Source organism: Salmo trutta, chromosome 12 (genome assembly GCF_901001165.1).
Source record: "Salmo trutta chromosome 12, fSalTru1.1, whole genome shotgun sequence".
Classification (NCBI taxonomy): Eukaryota; Metazoa; Chordata; class Actinopteri; order Salmoniformes; family Salmonidae; genus Salmo; species Salmo trutta.
Genome location: NC_042968.1, coordinates 90155471 through 90172519, shown reverse-complemented (window position 1 = coordinate 90172519; position 17049 = coordinate 90155471).

Below are 17049 nucleotides of genomic sequence, written 5' to 3'. Positions count from 1 at the left end.
TAAACACACTGTGTTGCCTAGTGACTGCCCCCTGTCCCAGCTGTAAACTCACTGTGTGTTGCCTAGTGACTGTCCTAGCTGTAAACACACTGTGTGTTGCCTAGTGACTGTCCTAGCTGTAAACACACTGTGTTGCCTAGTGACTGCCCCCTGTCCCAGCTGTAAACACACTGTGTGTTGCCTAGTGACTGTCCCCTGTCCCAGCTGTAAACACACTGTGTGTTGCCTAGTGACTGTCCCCTGTCCCAGCTGTGAACACACTGTGTGCTATATACTGGGAGCAGTGACATCAGGACATAAAACCTGACAACAGCGTGTGGTGATTTCCAAGAGTTTTTCCCTAGCTGAGGCAAGTGACCCAAAGCGAAATCATGTACGTACCCGATCTCCAGAAATAGAGAGCGAGCTACATTTAGGAGGAAAAGAGAGACAGTCTCTCAGCCGTCTGTTTCTACACACCACCACTGTCGGTTCTGACTAGCACAAGCCAGCCTGACAAAAATCAAAGGGAAGCTTCTGAGTGTCAAATACTCTGGGTAATTGACATGCGGTGCGCTCCGTACCAGTGTCCATATTCCCCTGAATTGCGGGTCACAACGCAGCCCATAGGAGCCCCCTCCCTGACAATAGCAGACGGGTCCCACCACTGGGCAATGGCCCATAGGCCTGAGAGAGACACCCGAAGCGATTGGCTTAGGCTGCGAGATGCGTTCAGATTAGTGGTTAGCACTTAGGACTGTATCAATAATAGCCCCACTGGAAACGACTTCCATCACAGAAGACATAATCCCCAGTAGGTGTAGGCCCTGGCAAATACACACCGTTTGACACTAGCACAAATCTGGCTAAGCAGAGACGGGATCCCGGACACCCTCTGTGGGGATAGAAAATAAGTGTGATACGCAAGTGAGTCTAGCTCAAGACCCAGAAACAGAATGTTTTGAGATGGAGCCAGACAGGTCTTTGTATAGATTCTTATGAAGCCTAGAGACTGAATATGGGACAGTAGTTTATTTATTTCATTTCTTTTATTTCACCTTTATTTAACCAGGTAGGACAGTTGACAACAAGTCCTTTATTTAACCAGGTAGGACAGTTGAGAACAAGTCCTTTATTTAACCAGGTAGGACAGTTGACAACAAGTCCTTTATTTAACCAGGTAGGACAGTTGACAACAAGTCCTTTATTTAACCAGGTAGGACAGTTGAGAACAAGTCCTTTATTTAACCAGGTAGGACAGTTGACAACAAGTCCTTTATTTAACCAGGTAGGACAGTTGACAACAAGTCCTTTATTTAACCAGGTAGGACAGTTGACAACAAGTCCTTTATTTAACCAGGTAGGACAGTTAACAACAAGTCCTTTATTTAACCAGGTAGGACAGTTGACAACAAGTCCTTTATTTAACCAGGTAGGACAGTTGACAACAAGTTCTCGTTTACAACTGCGACCTGGCCAAGATAAAGCAAAGCAGTGCGACACAAACAACAACACAGAGTTACACGTGGAGTAAACAAACGTACAGTCAATAACACAATAGAAAAATCTTGCGTGAATGTGTGTATCACTTGTCCCTTTGACTCCGGCACCACCATCCAAACGTTGTAATAGCCGGTAGCTTTGTGAGCATTCTGACTTTGTAAACTCTGTGGTCCTTATTGAGAGTACATTGATCTAGAATGGGACTCAAAGTCCCGTCCCTTTTCTCAATCAGGAATAACGGCTATACCAGCCATCCCGGATCTTCGACATAGGAAACACTCGGATTGCTTGCTTCTGGAAGATAATTCCTCCTTCGAAAACGGACACTGAGGCATCGGGTACAGTCGACGTGAAATACGCTGCAGAAGCATGGGGGATGCACAACAAATTGTAACCTGTACCCTGAAAGGGGGCGGGACGCCACCTTGTGGACTAGGAGAGATTGGTTATTCTTCCATTCTTGACAAAACGTGTCTGAACATGGAGAAGTGACACGCATGAGACAACACTTTTAACACCTGTGAACTCTGGGTACACGAACTCCAGTGATCGGTGACGTACCCTGATTGGCTTTGCTACCTGGTGGTACTGTCATCACAACAAGCCTCCCTAGGTTTAGGCGGTAAGATGCATTCTGGGTGGCACTGGGTACCCACCAAACCTGGCCGCCCTCTCTCTTCGGGTTGGGCGCCCTGGCTGCCACCGCATACCCCACGCCCAGGCAGACAAGACATTTGCACCGACCACCGATTCATCTCCTTCTTCTTGCACCTTGGTCCCTGCTGAGGTACCGGCATCCGGGAAAGGAAAGTTGCCATCAGTAATCCCAAGCTTCCTCAAGAATACTACATGTCTTTCCAGGGAGTTTATACGCAGTATGTGGCATTGCACACATAGGTTCGTGTGAGGGCCACCTAAGCGTGCTCCAAACCAAGACAAACTACACATAGACCGTGAGTATCTTTCAGAGAAACCCCTAGAACCACATGACTGGGCGAATGATCTCCACCCCCGAACCCGGCTTAGCCATCGTCGTCTCGATCGGTTTCTTAGCCTTCTTACTCATTGCACCAGCAAATTGAAGAATAACAAATTGTTTGTGATTAGAAAACGTATGAGAACAATATACAACCTTCAGCACACAGCGTCCAGGGGATGAGCACGCTTTACCACTATGGGACAGTTTAGTTGGTGCAACGTAACACAGTCTCATATTTCAATATTTATTTTTATTTTTTTAGTAGCGTGAATCGTTCATGTTCACACTGAGGTGAAGAGCGGAATAATTGAAGGAATGAATCCGAGTCTCACACTTATCACCCGTGGAAGGCAGGGCTTCCAGCAAGGCACATATTTCATTGTGTGACTCACCATAGTATGTTGTACCGAAGTTGACTGACGTTACAACTTTAGATGTTATCGTATCTCATAGACAGGACTATTCTACAGTACACTGCTGCAATATTAACAGTCCCTGTTGTTATACCGCTAGAGCACCTCTAAGATACTATAGTACTACTAACTACAGTACTACAGTACTACAGTACTACTAACTACAGTACTACTAACTACAGTACTACTAACTACAGAACTACTAACTACAGAACTACTAACTACAGAACTACTAACTACAGTACTACTAACTACAGTGTAATAACTACAGTACTACTAACTACAGTGTAATAATTACAGTACCACTAACTACAGTACTACAAACTACAGTACTACAAACTACAGTGCTATTAACTACAGTGCTACTAACTACAGTGTAATAACTACAGTACCACTAACTACAGTACTACTAACTACAGTGTAATAACTACAGTACTACTAACTACAGTACTACTAACTACAGTGTAATAACTACAGTACTACTAACTACAGTACTACCAACTACAGTACTACTAACTACAGTACTACTAACTACAGTACTACTAACTGCAGTGTAATAACTACAGTACTACTAAATACAGTACTACGAATTGCAGTGTAATAACTACAGTACTACTAGCTACAGTACTACTAACTGCAGTGTAATAACTACAGTACTACTAACTACAGTACTACTAACTACAGTGTAATAACTACAGTGCTACTAACTACAGTACTACTAACTACAGTACTACTAACTACAGTACTACTAACTACAGTGTAATAACTACAGTACTACTAACTACAGTGTAATAACTACAGTACTACTAACTACAGTGTAATAATTACAGTACCACTAACTACAGTACTACAAACTACAGTACTACAAACTACAGTGCTATTAACTACAGTGCTACTAACTACAGTGTAATAACTACAGTACCACTAACTACAGTACTACTAACTACAGTACTACTAACTACAGTGTAATAACTACAGTACTACTAACTACAGTACTACTAACTACAGTACTACTAACTACAGTACTACTAACTACAGTGTAATAACTACAGTACTACTAACTACAGTACTACCAACTACAGTACTACTAACTACAGTACTACTAACTACAGTACTACTAACTGCAGTGTAATAACTACAGTACTACTAAATACAGTACTACGAATTGCAGTGTAATAACTACAGTACTACTAACTACAGTACTACTAACTGCAGTGTAATAACTACAGTACTACTAACTACAGTACTACTAACTACAGTGTAATAACTACAGTGCTACTAACTACAGTACTACTAACTACAGTCCTACTAACTACAGTACTACTAACTACAGTGTAATAACTACAGTACTACTAACTACAGTGTAATAACTACAGTACTACTAACTACAGTACTACTAACTACAGTACTACTAACTACAGTGTAATACTACAGTACTACTAACTACAGTACTACTAACTACAGTACTACTAACTACAGTGTAATAACTACAGTACTACTAACTGCAGTACTACTAACTACAGTACTACTAACTACAGTGTAATAACTACAGTACTACTAACTGCAGTACTACTAACTACAGTACTACTAACTACAGTACTACTAACTACAGTGCTACTAACTACAGTGTAATAACTACAGTACTACTAACTGCAGTGTAATAACTACAGTACATCTAACTACAGTACTACTAACTGCAGTGTAATAACTACAGTACTACTAACTACAGTACTACTAACTACAGTGTAATAACTACAGTACTACTAACTGCAGTGTAATAACTACAGTACATCTAACTACAGTACTACTAACTGCAGTGTAATAACTACAGTACTACTAACTACAGTACTACTAACTACAGTACTACTAACTACAGTGTAATAACTACAGTACTACTAACTACAGTGTAATACCTACAGTACTACTAACTACAGTGTAATACCTACAGTACTACTAACTACAGTGTAATAACTACAGTACTACTAACTACAGTACTACTAACTGCAGTGTAATAACTACAGTACTACTAACTACAGTGCTACTAACTACAGTGTAATAACTACAGTACTACTAACTACAGTGTAATACTACAGTACTACTAACTACAGTGTAATACCTACAGTACTGCTAACTACAGTGTAATAACTACAGTACTACTAACTACAGTACTACTAACTGCAGTGTAATAACTACAGTACTACTAACTATAGTGCTACTAACTACAGTGTAATAACTACAGTACTACTAACTACAGTACTACTAACTACAGTGTAATAACTACAGTACTACTAACTACAGTGTAATACCTACAGTACTACTAACTACAGCACTACTAACTACAGTGTAATAACTACAGTACTACTAACTACAGTACTACTAACTACAGTACTACTAACTACAGTGTAATACCTACAGTACTACTAACTACAGCACTACTACTACATTACTACAGTACTACTAACTACAGTGTAATAACAACAGTACTACTAACTACAGTACTACTAACTACAGTGTAATAACAACAGTACTACTAACTACAGTGGGAGTATCAGGTCATTTCCATATAAAAGGATCCATGAGCACCAATATGTGAAGTTTATAGGAGCTTATCAAATAAAAGCTAAGAGTCCATATTTATTTTTTTAACTAAGACATATATACTTTTTCAACCATTTTCCAGAGTACAATTTTGGAATAAGCATAGGTTTTGATTTATTGTCAAACAGAAAAAAGGGGTCTCAGAAAACATCTACCAGACTAAGTCTTAAACAGTTTTAGAAATACATCAAAACACAGTAATGTTGAAGTAAAGACCCCTGTACACTAATATCAACACAGGCTCATTTGTTCTGCCATCTGTAAGTTTAAGAAACTTTGTCTTGTGTCTTGAAATTCCGTTACCAAAAACCCACATATCTAAGATATTTTCTAATTTATCTCTTTCATGAGGGAGGATAATGAAAGTTCAAAGAAGTAATAAGTAAAGGTAACAGAATTGGTAACAGAATTTCAGCCAAAAAGTCGGTAACGGAATTCCTGCAATTGAATTGTTCAGCTCATAACTGTTTATTTTCTCTTTCTGTCGTCTGGTGGTCAAACCAAATGTGAAAATCTGGACAATAGACCCCTCTCTCTCTCCATCTGTCCTCCTCTGTCTCAATTCAATTAAAACATCTGGACAACAGATCCCTCTCTCTCTCCATCTGTCCTCCTCTCTCTCAATTCAATTAAAACATCTGGACAACAGATCCCTCTCTCTCTCCATCTGTCCTCCTCTGTCTCAATTCAATTAAAAAATCTGGACAACAGATCCCTCTCTCTCTCAATCTGTCCTCCTCTGTCTCAATTCAATTAAAAAATCTGGACAACAGATCCCTATCTGTCTTACGGACACCTACCCATGAGCCCCCTCTCTTTCCATTTTCTGTACCCAGCATCCTCAGCCACTGAGCACCGACCGACACCGGACGTACATGGACGTTGAAAAGTAATTGAAATTTGGTCAGTCCATCCTGGCCTTGATTTCAACATCCACAGATGTCATTTATTGGTCTTTATTTGACCCAAACATAGACATCCATGATTGGGTCAGATTTGGACAGGTCCGGACCGGAACAAATCTAAACCAATTATATACATCTACGTTTCACAAGTTTGGACAGCACAGTACAACACAGCACAGTACAGTAAAGAAAAGTAAAGTACAGTTTAGTACAGCACAGTACAGCTCTGTACTGTACAGTAGAGTAGACTAGAGTGGAGTAGTGTTAAGTACAGTACACAGTAGAGCAGACTAGAGTGGAGTAGTGTTAAGTACAGTACACAGTAGAGCAGACTAGAGTGGAGTAGTGTTAAGTACAGTACACAGTAGAGCAGACTAGAGTGGAGTAGTGTTAAGTACAGTACACAGTAGAGCAGACTAGAGTGGAGTAGTGTTAAGTACAGTACACAGTAGAGTAGACTAGAGGGGAGTAGTGTTAAGTACAGTACACAGTAGAGTAGACCAGCGTTGAGTGCACTATAGTGTACAGTACTGTACTGAACTATACTCTTTTTTGCTGTACTCTACAGTACTGAACTGAACTCTACTGAACTGAACTATACTGTACTGTACTAAACTCTACAGTACTGAACTGAACTCTACTGTACTAAACTCTACAGTACTGAACTGAATTCTACTGTACTGAACTCTACTCTACTGTACTCTACTCTACTCTACTCTACTGTGCTGAACTCTACAGTACTGAACTGAACTGTACTGTACTGAACTGAAATTGACTCTACTGTACTGAATTCTACAGTACTGTACTCTACTGTACTGAACTGAAATTGACTCTACTGTACTGAACTCTACTTTACTGAATTCTACTGTACTGAATTCTACTGTACTGAATTCTACAGTACTGTACTCTACTCTACTGTACTGAACTGAACTCTACTGTACTGAACTCTACTGTACTGAACTCTACTGTACTGTACTCTACTGTACTGAACTCTACTTTACTGTACTGTACTGAACTCTACTGTACTGAACTGAACTGTACTGTACTGAACTGAAATTGACTCTACTGTACTGAATTATACAGTACTGTACTCTACTCTACTGTACTGAACTCTACTCTACTGTACTGAACTCTACTTTACTGAACTGTACTCTACTCTACTGTACTGTACTGAACTCTACTTTACTGAACTCTACTCTACTGTACTGTACTGAACTCTACTCTACTGTACTCTACTCTACTGTACTGTACTGAACTCTACTCTACTGTACTCTACTCTACTGTACTGTACTGAACTCTACTGAACTCTACTGTACTGAACTCTACTGTAGTGAACTCTACTGTAGTGAACTCTACTGTACTGAACTCTACTGTAGTGAACTCTACTGTAGTGAACTGAATCTATGATGAAATTATGTTACCTCAATTCTTTTGCCAGTTGTAAATCCACTTCACTTGCTGTAGTTCAATAATCAAAATAGATTTTTGTCAAAGTCAAGGTGTGAAGTCATAGCTGACACCCCCATTCTTTCTGCAGACGTCTTTTGAATCTTCATTCTGAGCAGATGTTTAACTGAGTTACAGGAAAACGAGGTCGCAAAAAAACCTGAGGGAGATTTTACAGTAATTCTGTTATTTTGTTTAATTTTTTTTTTAAGGGGTGGATCAGCTTAATATTGCAGAAAGATTGTTGCTTCCATTAATGTAATTGTCTGTGTTATCCCCCAATACCGTAATTCTGTTACCAAACTTTATAACTGCACAGTTCTTCCAGTAAAATGTTTTTTTTTTTGTAAAAATGTTAGCCTAAATAGTTTCAAATAGTCCTTTGAAAACTTTGAAAATCCATTTTTTTATGTTTGACATACGTCACAAGTGAAAAAGTTCCGTTACTGTGGTGCAACTTTAACTGATAAAAAATACTCTTCCATCGGCTCAATCAGAGTCTGGTAGCGTCGTTAAAGCAGACAGATCTCACACGAGCTCACATACCGTTTCACCGATCACAACGGTCAGTTTGGTTTCACAAGGAATTTAATGGATCAGTCCGGTGATCAATAAAAGCCTGAAAACTAATCAATAACTTCATTCTAACATCCCAAATGTGTCTGTGAAACTAATCTACTGATACAGGCGATCAGAGACAGTCATTACACACTGTTATGAAACCCCAACATTATCCTCTCTAACACACACACACACACACACACACACACACACACACACATACACACACACAGTCCCGATGTGAAATAACAGTTACATAAGACAAACACTCATGGCTATGAGCTGAGTTCTCAGTTTCCGGTTCAAAGCTAAAACTCATTTTCTCTCCTCGTTCGCTCGTTTGGCACCGATGAGGGGTAAAGTAGGACACACACACACGTACACACCCTCTTGGCTGTTTGTATGGTGTTGTGTTGGTAATGCTGGGAAGCTCAAATCCGCTGTGCTGTTGTTTTGAGGCGTTGATTTGGTGTTTTAGGTATTTTACTGTATTAGGATCCCCATTAGCTCTTGTGATTGCAGCAGCTACTCTTCCTGGGGTTCACAAAAAAACCAGGAAACATGACATAATACAGAACATTAATAGACAAGAACAGCTCAAGGACAAAAGGTTCTGACTCAATACGGAGAAAACAAAACACAGTGAGACCTACTACTCCATTTATATTCATATATGACATGTATATTCATATATTACATGTATATTCATATAGTACATGTATATATATTATATTTATATTCATACATTACATTTATATTCATATATTACATTTATATTCATATATTACATGTATATTCATATATGCCATTTATATTCATATATTACATGTATATTCATATATTACATGTATATTCATATATCCATTTATATTCATATATTGCATTTATATTCATATATTACATGTATATTCATATATTACCTGTATATTCATATATTACATGTATATTCATATAGCCATTTATATTCATATATTGCATTTATATTCATATATTACATGTATATTAATATATTACATTTATAGTCAGTAGCAACTATCAGTACATACACACAAAATATTTAGGTCAAATAGTAGATCACATGGGGGAAAGTCGCCATGATATATATATTTTTCTTTGCTTTCAGTTGCACAATATGAGATGGATAGGAGTTCCATGCAATCATGGCTCTGTATAAAACTATATGTTTCCTTGAATTCGTTCTTGTTTCGTGGACTGTGAAAAGACCCCTGGTGGCATGTCTGGTGGCATGCCTGGTGGCATGTCTGGTGGCATGTCTGGTGGCATGTCTGGTGGCATGTCTGGTGGCATGTCTGGTGGCATGCCTGGTGGCATGCCTGGTGGCATGTCTGGTGGCATGCCTGGTGGCATGTCTGGTGGCATGTCTGGTGGCATGTCTGGTGGCATGTCTGGTGGCATGTCTGGTGGCATGCCTGGTGGGGTAAGTGCTGTGTGTAAGTTGACTCTGCAAATGATTTGAAATTTCAACACATTAATGTTTCTTATATACTGAACAAAAATTTTAACACAACATGTAAAGTGTTAGTCCCATGTTTCATGAGCTGAAATAAAGTATCTCAGAAATTACCCATTTGCACAAAAAATGAGTATTTCTGTCTGTAATAAAGCCCTTTTGTGGGAAAAAAACGAATTCTGATTGACTGTGTTTGGCTCCCCAGTGGGTGTTACTGGCTTCCAAGTGGGTGGGCCTATACCCACCCATGGCTGCGCCCCTGCCCAGTCATTTGAAATCCATAGATTAGGGCCTATTTAATTTATTTAAATTGACTGATTTCCTTAAATGAACTGTAACTCCGTAACTCAGCTCATTTTCTGAGTATCGCATCCCCTTTTATCTCAAAGTGTGATTACCCTGTAAAGTTAATTTAAAATCTGTTATGGCGGGTGTTTTCAAGAGATATTCATCTATAAATCTTAGATTGACAATATAAAATAAAAAAATCGTTTTCGAATAGTAATTTATGAAATTGTAGCACTGTTTCCCGGGACGCATTTTATGGGAAAATAGTTAGTCAACGTCAGGTGCCGATGTAAAATGCTGTTTTTATATAGAAATATGACCTTTCTTGAACAAAAGATTGCATGCTGTGTGTAACATGATGTCCTAGGTGTGTCATCTGATGAAGTTTGTAAAAGGTTAGTGCTGCATTTAGCTGTTTTTTGGTTATATGTGATGCATGTGCTTGGTCGGAAAATTCATGTGATGCTACTTTTACCATGTACTCCTCTAACATAATCTAATATTGTGCTTTTCCTGTAAAACCTTTTTGAAATCGGACGACGAGGGTCGATTCAAGAGAGGTGTATCTATAAAACGATATGAGACAGTCCTATATTTCAAAAAATATATATATTGAATTTCGTTATGCTAATGTCGCTAGGAGTTTTTCGCTGGAAAATGATCCCGCTAACGGGATGAGACGCTCAAGAGGTCTCTCTGATAACAGCGAAGAGCAAGACGTGCTGCTCTGTTCTGGGCCAGCTGCAGCTTAACTAGGTCTTTCCTTGCAGCACTGGACCACACGACTGGACAATAATCAAGATAAGACAGTGTGTGGTGTCAAAAAAGCAGAGCATGTCTTTATTACGGACAGATCTCTCTCCATCTTATATGTTCTATATGTTCTAAATCTATATGTTTTGACCATGGCAATCCAAGGTAACACCAAGTAATTTAGTCTCCTCAACTTGCTCAACAGCCACATTATTCATGATCAGATTCAGCTGGGGTCTAGAACTTAGGGAATGATTTGTACCAATTACAATGCTGTTAGTTTTAGAGATGTTCAGGACCAGTTTATTACTAAAACTGACTGCAACTCTTTGTTTAGGATTGAAGTGATTTCACTAGCTGGGGTTGCTGACGTGTATAATGTTGAATCATCAGTAAACATAGATGCATAGATTCTACAGGCTTTGTGTAATACAGGTCATTAGTAAAAACAGAAGAGAGAGCTTCCCTGCGGTACACCACACTTTACATGTTTGACATTAGAGAAGCTTCCATTAAAGAAAACCCTCTGAGTTCTATTAGATAGATAGCTATGAATCCACCATATGGCAGAGGTTGAAAAGCCATAACACATACGTTTTCTCAACAACAGGTTATGGTCAATAATATCAAAGGCAGCACTGAAATCTAACAGTACAGCTCCCACAATCTCCTTATCATCAATGTCTTTCAACCAATCATCAGTAATTTGTGTCAGTGCAGTACATGTTGAGTGCCCTTCTCTATAAACATGCTGAAAGTCTGTTGTTCATGTTTTTACAGAGAAATAGCATTGTATTTGGTCAAACACAATATTTTCCAAAGGTTTGCTAAGAGTCGGCAGGAAGCTGATTCGTCGGCTGTTAGAACCAGTAAAAGCCTCTTTACCACTCTTGGGTAGCGGAATGAGTTGAGCTTCCCTCCAGGCCTGAGGACAAAGACTTTCCTCTAGGCTCAGATTAAAGATGTCACACAGGAGTGGCAAAAGTGTTCAGGATGCCTCAGTAGCTTTTCATCTAGGTTGTCAATCAATACCAGGTGGTTTCTCATTATAGATGGACAACAATCATTTTTTCCCCCCCCTCAACCACACTAACTTTACAGAATTGAAAATGACAACGCTTTCTCTTCATTATGAAGGTCGTTTATGATGGCTCACTGTTTGTTGTTGGCATTTTCTGTCTGAGTTTTCCAACTTTGCCAAAGAAATAGTCGTTAAAATAATTGGCCAAATCAAAAGGTTTTGTGATACACGAGCCTTCTCATTCAGTGGAAGATGTAGTTGAACTAGTCTTTCTGTCCATAATTTAAATGAAAGTACTTCAAAGCAATTTCCCGTCATTCCTTATATTAGGGGTGTAACGAACTGTTTGGTACGGGACCTTGTTCGGTCCGCACTGAATGAATGAATACATAAAAAATTATATATATACACTGCTCAAAAAAAATAAAGGGAACACTTAAACAACACAATGTAACTCCAAGTCAATCACACTTCTGTGAAATCAAACTGTCCACTTAGGAAGCAACACTGATTGACAATACATTTCACATGCTGTTGTGCAAATGGAATAGACAACAGGTGGAAATTATAGGCAATAAGCAAGACACCCCCAATAAAGGAGTGGTTCTGCAGGTGGAGACCACAGACCACTTCTCAGTTCCTATGCTTCCTGGCTGATGTTTTGGTCACTTTTGAATGCTGGCGGTGCTTTCACTCTAGTGGTAGCATGAGACGGAGTCTACAACCCACACAAGTGGCTCAGGTAGTGCAGCTCATCCAGGATGGCACATCAATGCGAGCTGTGGCAAGAAGGTTTGCTGTGTCTGTCAGCGTAGTGTCCAGAGCATGGAGGCGCTACCAGGAGACAGGCCAGTACATCAGGAGACATGGAGGAGGCCGTAGGAGGGCAACAACCCAGCAGCAGGACCGCTACCTCCGCCTTTGTGCAAGGAGGAGCAGGAGGAGCACTGTCAGAGCCCTGCAAAATGACCTCCAGCAGGCCACAAATGTGCATGTGTCTGCTCAAACGGTCAGAAACAGACTCCATGAGGGTGGTATGAGGGCCCGACATCCCTAGTGGGGGGTGTGCTTACAGCCCAACACCGTGCAGGACGTTTGGCATTTGCCAGAGAACACCAAGATTGGCAAATTCGCCACTGGCGCCCTGTGCTCTTCACAGATGAAAGCAGGTTCACACTGAGCACGTGTGACAGACGTGACAGAGTCTGGAGATGCCGTGGAGAACGTTCTGCTGCCTGTAACATCCTCCAGCATGGCCGGTTTAGCGGTGGGTCAGTCATGGTGTAGGGTGGCATTTCTTTGGGGGGCCGCACAGCCCTCCATGTGCTCGCCAGAGGTAGCCTGACTGCCATTAGGTACTGAGATGAGATCCTCAGACCCCTTGTGAGACCATATGCTGGTGCGGTTGGCCCTGGGTTCCTCCTAATGCAAGACAATGCTAGACCTCACGTGGCTGGAGTGTGTCAGCAGTTCCTGCAAGAGGAAGGCATTGATGCTATGGACTGGCCCGCCCGTTCCCCAAACCTGAATCCAACTGAGCACATCTGAGACATCATGTCTCACTCCATCCACCAATGCCACGTTGCACCACAGACTGTCCAGGAGTTGGCGGATGCTTTAGTCCAGGTCTGGGAGGAGATCCCTCAGGAGACCATCCGCCACCTCATCAGGAGCATGCCCAGGCATTGTAGGGAGGTCATACAGGCACGTGGAGGCCACACACACTACTGAGCCTCATTTTGACTTGTTTTAAGGACATTACAAAGTTGGATCAGCCTGTAGTGTGGTTTTCCACTTTAATTTTGAGTGTGACTCCAAATCCAGACCTCCATGGGTTGATAAATTGGATTTCCATTGATTATTTTTGTGTGATTTTGTTGTCAGCACATTCAACTATGTAAAGAAAAAAGTATTTAATAAGATTATTTCATTCATTCAGATCTAGGATGTGTTGTTTAAGTGTTCCCTTTATTTTTTTGAGCAGTATATATAAAATAAACACTAGGCCTATAGCCTATGTCTACACTGCGTTGTATGCATCTTGAGTAAATCTGTGCTGAAAAAAACCCAATTTCAGGCTATTCGGTTAAAACAACGAGCCGGACGTTATAAAACAACTTCTAACTGGGTATTTCAAACGGTCCTTTTGTGAGGCGCAGCCGGAAACTAGTTCTGTATGATGACGAGAGGTGGGGGTCGATAAACCAACAGGATCCTCCATCATCATTTACATCTCCAGTTTGGGAACATTTTGGCTTCTCAGTAGATTATTACAAAGGCGATGTACAGAGAGTTGTGGGATAAAACGTTATTATGTCGCCGCGCTCAACGAGAATAGCCAATGGAGCTGCCAACACCTCAAATATGTTGGCACGTTTACGCAGGCATCACCCCAGAATACCGTAGCAAGACATCTCTCCCCTCTACATTCAAGCAGCCCTTGGCAGCTGATTTTGACCTGGCCAAATAAATTACAAAAGCGATAGGTAAGCTTATGTTTATAATTTTTTGTCTGGTTTATATCGGCTTTCCGACCATTCTCGGTGGTTGAGAATAAGGGGGTTTCAGCACCTCGTAAAAGTGCTCGAGTCACGTTATAAATGTCCCTCTTGAACCCATTTCATCAAACAGGTAGTACCCGCTATATATCATCATACCAAAGCCGAAGTTGTCATTGAATTATGCTGCGATTACTCAACAGTCACAAGTCCATCACATTACCCCGAAGTGGGAGATGTACAGAGTCACAACTGCGCCTCTGGCACGGTCAGTGCGCACGGTCAGTGCCATCTGGGATCCTAGGGACGTCCCTAGCCTAAACCTAGCCTTAAAGACTACCTCAGAGGACGCTGTCGCACCTAATTCCTGTCCTACAGAGGATATTCTCATTTAGGTTCCAGCTCGATGCTAATACATATTCAGGAATTGAGGGGTGGGAACATCGTGGTGATGTCCACTTGGAGTGGAGAAATAACATGTAACGTTACTGTAGTGCACTGACTGACAGCTGTCAGTCTAACTAGCATGCTAACCTTAGCCAGCTAATGAAAGTGATATGAGCACCATTTCAGTTAAGAAAGGCATACTGCATGTCCTGTGAAAACAATTATTTCAGAAAGACTACCGGTCAAGAGATGTCTTAGCTAAAACCGTGTCTGTACGAGCATGTTCAGGGTTGACGTTTTGGCTGGCTTTTTTTCGTTTGACAATTCCAGTGAAATCATGACGGACATGATCAAATAGCTGCCTATATTCTTGGTTATCTCTGTTATCATTTCAGTAAGATAGCTGGCTCTATATAATCAATGCATTATGTACATTTCGGCCACGAATCCGCTATAGAAATGTAAAGAATATAAACTCTGGTAATATGGATAGTCTTAACTATTGAACGGTTTAGAGCGTGTATTAAAGCAATGGGAGAGTTCGTTTTGCATGGCCCGTTGGGTGTAGATTTCTCTTTAGGGTCAATTGAATAATGAGCAAAGCCTGCATTACCGGGCCACGCAAAACGAATTCACCTAAAACGTCAGCGGTCAAAACCGTTCATCTCGGTGCGACGGGGGACGGCGTCGTTCTGAAATGCAATCATACCACACAATTTGACCATGTATAAAATGGTTGTGTATATATATATATATATATATATATATATATATATATATATATATATCCAAACTGACTCTATGCCAATCCACAGGTCTCTACCCACTGAGACACAACATACGCTGATGCAAAAATTATTATTGATTACCATAAGTATTTATCTATTTAAGTATTTATACATAAGTATTTATCTATTGATTACCATAAGTATTTATATATATATATATATATATATATATATATAAATGCAATTTGACAAATGATACAACGGATTATTATAATTTACTGGGGGGGAAGAGGAGGTGCAAAAACATGAGTTCCATCCATTATTTTAATTTGCTCCATGGCAACGCAGCCAAGTGAAGGGTTGTCACTAGTTAACACAGCCATTTTCATATTAATGTCATTTTTTTAAAACTCTATCATTTGTTTACAAGCATGATAGCTGTACTTTTAGTTTATGGTTGACACAGCTTGTTGTCCATTAACTAATCTTCATTTCTCAACTAGTTCAAATCACATGAATGGATCCGATTGGTATTTACAGTCAATTTCCACCTCCAATATGGTAACAAACGCAGTTAGTGAATCGCTGATAATGGAATCAGAATGGATTCTAAGCCATTATTTGTGTGGAAACTCATAAACAGTAGATTTCTAACTGGATTTGTGTGTGTGTGTGTGTGTGTTTTAATGGAGAGCATGCGTAGACCTCATGCAGAAACCAGAATCCCTGCCACAGGGCGAACTATATGTTTCCTGAGGGGGGAGTGTTACCTAATCAGAATAGGCCTTTAGGTGTTCCATGTCATTAGACACATGTCCTGTCCACGCTGAACAGATCATTAGAAACAGATAGAGAGCTGATGTTGACATCATTAGGATAGACCTATAGGTGTTCCATATCATTAGCCCTGTCCATGAGTGAGATTTGAGATCATTACACAGTATTACTATCATTAGGAATGTCTGGCATCATAAAGATTGGCCTGTATGTGTTGTTCTGTTAATTTACATAGGTCTGTATGTGTTGTAGTTAGAGATATCTGATGTGGACATCATCAGGATAGGTCTGTAGGTGTTGTAGTTAGAGATATCTGATGTTGACATCATCAGGATAGGTCTGTATGTGTTGTAGTTAGAGAGAACTGATGTTGACATCATCAGGATAGGTCTGTATGTGTTGTAGTTAGAGATATCTGATGTGGACATCATCAGGATAGGTCTGTAGGTGTTGTAGTTAGAGATATCTGATGTTGACATCATCAGGATAGGTCTGTATGTGTTGTAGTTAGAGAGAACTGATGTTGACATCATCAGGATAGGTCTGTATGTGTTGTAGTTAGAGATATCTGATGTTGACATCATCAGGATAGGTCTGTATGTGTTGTAGTTAGAGATATCTGATGTGGACATCATCAGGATAGGTCTGTATGTGTTGTAGTTAGAGATAACTGATGTTGACATCATCAGGATAGGTCTGTATGTGTTGTAGTTAGAGATATCTGATGTGGACATCATCAGGA